This window comes from Melozone crissalis, unplaced genomic scaffold, assembly GCF_028551555.1.
Source record: "Melozone crissalis strain CALT ecotype California unplaced genomic scaffold, PUWL_Pcris_2 ptg000041l_1, whole genome shotgun sequence".
NCBI classification, from domain to species: Eukaryota; Metazoa; Chordata; class Aves; order Passeriformes; family Passerellidae; genus Melozone; species Melozone crissalis.
In genome coordinates, this window is record NW_026535819.1 from 670,441 (window position 1) to 675,000 (window position 4,560).

General features: G+C 53.6%; 1 protein-coding gene across 4 annotated transcripts in view; it reads right to left on the reverse strand.

The window, feature by feature from the left end:
- Nucleotides 1-3,717: 3,717 nt before the first annotated feature.
- Nucleotides 3,718-4,560, reverse strand: part of PBX3 (PBX homeobox 3) — a 104,478-nt gene continuing 103,635 nt past the window's right edge. For all 4 annotated transcript variants that reach the window (XM_054284326.1, XM_054284328.1, XM_054284327.1 and 1 more), the window contains one exon: nt 3,718-4,560. This exon is cut by the window's right edge and continues 711 nt beyond it. The gene's annotated coding sequence lies outside the window, so the exon portion shown is untranslated.

Here is a 4,560-nt window from a genome sequence, read left to right on the forward strand (position 1 = left end):
GGGCTCTGCCGGTGCTACAGGAGCCCTGGCACTGCAGGAGCGCTGGGACTGCAGGAGCGCTGGCACTGCAGCAGAGCTGGCGCTGCAGGAGCGCTGGGACTGCAGGAGCGCTGGGACTGCAGGAGCACTGGCACTGCAGGAGCGCTGGCACTGCAGCAGCCCTGGCACTGCAGGAGCCCTGGCACTGCAGGAGCCCTGGCACTGCAGCAGCACTGTCACTGCAGCAGCCCTGGCACTGCAGGAGCCCTGGCACTGCAGCAGAGCTGGCGCTGCAGGAGCGCTGGGACTGCAGGAGCCCTGGCACTGCAGCAGAGCTGGCGCTGCAGGAGCGCTGGCACTGCAGGAGCGCTGGGAATGCAGGAGCCCTGGCACTGCAGGAGCGCTGGCACTGCAGGAGCACTGGCACTGCAGGAGCCCTGGCACTGCAGCAGCCCTGGCACTGCAGGAGCACTGGCACTGCAGCAGCCCTGGCACTGCAGGAGCCCTGGCACTGCAGCAGCACTGTCACTGCAGCAGCCCTGGCACTGCAGGAGCGCTGGCACTGCAGGAGCACTGGCACTGCAGCAGCCCTGGCACTGCAGCAGCGCTGGCACTGCAGGAGCACTGGCACTGCAGCAGCCCTGGCACTGCAGCAGCCCTGGCACTGCCAGGCCGGTGCTCCAGGGCAGGGACGCTTTCCCAGGTACAGCCCAGACCCGTGGCTCAGCAAGGACGGTAATGCCAGCTCCATCCTGCCAGCTCCATCCTTCCACTGTCCCAGCTGCAGGAAGGAGGCAGTGGCTCTGTAATTCAGGGGAATCGAATTCAGTGCCAGACAGGTGCCCCGGGGAGCCCACAGAAGGTGAGGGGCCCCATGTCCCACCTGGGAAGGCCTGGAGACTGGTTCAGCTACTGTGCCATGCCACGTATGCCCATCCTCCCTGGGCATGATGGCCCAGCATCTGATGCACACTAAACCTTCTCCAGCCCCTGCAACCAAGGAAAGGATCACTGGATGGGAATTCTAATCATATATTATATTACCATGTCATATTAGACTAATAAAATCCTAATATGATACAGGAATGGGGAGCATATCATAACTCCTCTGTGACTAATACAATGCAGGCAATAAATCACTCCAGGGCTTATCCTTAACAATTGTATCAGAGCTTTCTGTGTCACACTGATAACTGAGTCCCTCTGATCTAATGGTTCACTTTTCTTCACAGTCCATATGGCAGTGACATTAAAGCTAATGAAATAAAATAAAATTTGCCAATCTTTGAAGAATTCCATTCTTTAAAAAAGATGTATTTTATTAACACAAACTGGAAACATCTTCAGTTACTCGCAGTTACTTTTATCACATTGGAAATGCATGGCACAGACGCTGGCAGTGGCATTGCACCTCAGCTCACGTGCGGTCAGGACACTGCTGCAGGATCACACGGTGCCACCCAGCCTCACACGCGCGGGGCCGAGCCAGCAGAGCTGTCCCCACTGACCCAGCCCCGTGGGGCACAGATCCTGCCGTGCCCCAAGGTTCCCCCGGCTCTTCCCCTCCTGAGCTCAGGATCCCTGCGAGGCCAGACGCACCGGGCACAGCCGGGCACAGCCGGGCACAGCGGGAGCTTGCCGCCTCTCCACCATCAGCTGTCAGAGGAAGGTTTGCTGCTCTCGGGGCTCCGAGGCTGCGGGGCTGCTGCCACGGCTCGGCAGGTCACAAACCGGAGGCACTGTGTCTCCCCAGCTCCTCAAGGCTCCCTCCTCCCGCAGGACACCCCGGAGCAGTGGCCGGGCCATGGTCCCGCGGTGCCCACGGCACAGCGGGTCAGAAGGGGCTGGGGCTGTGGAGCCCTGCCAGGGAGCAGGTGGGTCTCTCCTCCAGACACCCTCGTGCCTGTGCCAGTGACGGATGCCTTAGTCAGGTCAGCGCTGAGCACAGGGGATGGCGATTCCTGGCACCTGCTGCAGATCCTCCTTTTGGTCCTGCTGTGCTCCACGCAGGGTCTGGGGCTGGCACCTCCCACGGCTGGTGGGCTCCTGCTGCAGGGTTCTCGTGTGCCCAAAGCTCAAACGGGGGCGCAGGGAGTCAGGATGGCGCTGCTGAGCTGGCGGGGCGGGAGGGCTGAGGGTCTCCTCCCCTGGTGAGAGCCACGGCTCCTGCGAGGCTCCTTCAGGGTGTAGCTGCTGGGTGAAACACAATACACCATCGGCAGCTTGATCCTAGTACTGGTGCTGGCAGTAAACCTCCCTGATGCGTGATCAGGCCTCGAGGATAAGATGTTTATTATTTGCCATGGAACCACGTGGCTGCTCTCCAACGTAAGGAAAAGCCAAATTGCACTTGTAATTCAAAGGGACCCAAAGCCTTAATGCTGCAAAGCAGCAGCTAATGATGCCCAGCGGGCGTGGGGCACGCAAGGGCGGCCCAAAGGTTGTTGATGGCCTTCCTATGAACCTCCTCAGTGTGTGACAGGTCCTTGCCTGTGGCCAGCAGAGATGTGATCAAGATGAGGGACGTCTGAGTGTTCATTACGCTGCCTACTACGCCTCCGCTGACACACTTTACATTTAAAATATAAAATACCATTTCCACTGAGCTGTAGCACGAACACTGAGGGTGCGGACTTGGGGAGCTCCATTAGCAAATGCAAATTGTTGGGTGCTTTGTCCTCAGCATGCAGAAGTCTTCGGCAGTCCACAGTCCCCACCTGCCCCAGCTCCCGTTAACTGATAACAAAGGCTTTGCAAAGCACGTCTGGCTCTTTGCTTGTTTATTTAAATGCACCACCTGTGGAAGAAGCAGCACCGTTCAATTCCAAACCTGCTCTGTGAACAGAGCAGCAGCAGTCACTGCTGGGTGACAGCGTGGGTGCAGTGTCACCAGGGCCCGGGGGAGAGTGGCAGAGCAAAGGTATTTTACAAAACACTCTGATACGAGAATTGTTGAGAAAAGCTGAACCACGAGCTCACTGAATCATGCCAACAGTTGTTCAGCCCCCAGAGGAGCGCTGAAGGCTTGAACAGCCCAGGGGAAGGAAGGAAGGAAGGAAGGTGATGCCCCAGCAGCTCTCACCGAGCCACGCTCCAGCCGGGCAGGGCTGGTGCTGGTGAGCGCTCGGCCTCCTCCTGCCTAGCTGCACTAACCCGAGTGGTGAGTAGTTATATTTATCAAAGACCATTTGCTGCAAGTGATTAACGTTAATTTGATTTCCTGTGAGTCAATTTCCTTGAGATATGGTAAATAGGCTATTACCTGTTATTGACCTTTACTTTATTAAAAAGACTTAAAATTAGCATTTATATATATACGTCCTTCCAAAAAAGTTTTTTTAATAAAGAAAAATATTTTTATAATCGCATTAGATTTGCTATCTGAGGCTATAGCTCCAAAGTTAATGTTAAATAAAAATGGTAATTAAGAGTGAATATGATGATGGTTTTTAAACTCATCTAAAGGCCTGACCCCTTCCTTTACCTCCACTTGATTTGTGGCTCCCAGGCAGAGCAGGGCAGCAGCGGAGGCAGGCGCTGGCAGGTGGAAGCCTTTGCCCAGGATGTGCCTCTCCCAGGATTTCCAATTCTCTCCTGGCAAGAGGGCACAAGGACCTGCTGGTGTTTATAAAGGGATGCTCAGCTCCTGCTCCATGCCAGTTCGCTCCTCTGGAGACCGACGTGTCTCCTCAGGCTGACTTGAACTGAGCAGGAAGAAATTACGTCAACGTTTGATCATGAAAGCAAAAAGTTTATTCATGTTTGAAACTACATATAACTACCACGAGGAAGACTTTTCAATCCAGGGTGTAATCCAGTTAGAAAGTAACACGAAACGGTTTAATACATTAGAATCACTGCCACAAATTATTTTCATGACTCAATCAGTTTCAGAATCGCATACAATACAAAAGAGAGAGAGAAAGGGCCCCTGCAATCCAGGGGGATGTACAGTACTGAATACTGAAGTCTGTATGCATTACAATTAGTCGTTGGTTTTTGCGTGTATTAGTAACAAGATGAAGAACATTCAAAATGCTTCTCAGTATTTACAACAGTTGCACTGTTTTGTGTCCAACCTAAGACCCCATGTTTCCACTTCCGCTTCTTTAGCAGTTGCCAAGGCAACCCTGATTTGTAGGAGATTACAATGTACATTACATTTCGTGAGGAAACAAAGAGTTAATTACAAGATGCAAAAAGATAAGAAAGAGACAAACTACAGCGTGAGTATCGTTCAGAGGTAGTAAGTGAGCACTCTAAGCTACAGAACATGTTGAAAGTCTATTGGTTTGTATGAGTTCGCATGAGGTAATAAAGCTGTGTTTGATTGGTGAGATGTATAAATACTCTTTTGCTACACTATGTACAACACTCCATATCACGGTGCTCTTTCCTTTCCTTTTCCTTTGTTTGTGGTTCGCTGCCAAGCAGAGGCACCAGCCCTTGGCAGGCGCGGGTAGCACCCAGCTCGTACTGTAAAACCCCGGCTGGTGGCGTGCACAGAGACCAGCAGCAAGAGGCGGCATCTCCCAAGAGCAACCTGTGTCCGTGTCGGGGTTCCGAGGGGAGGCTCGGGCT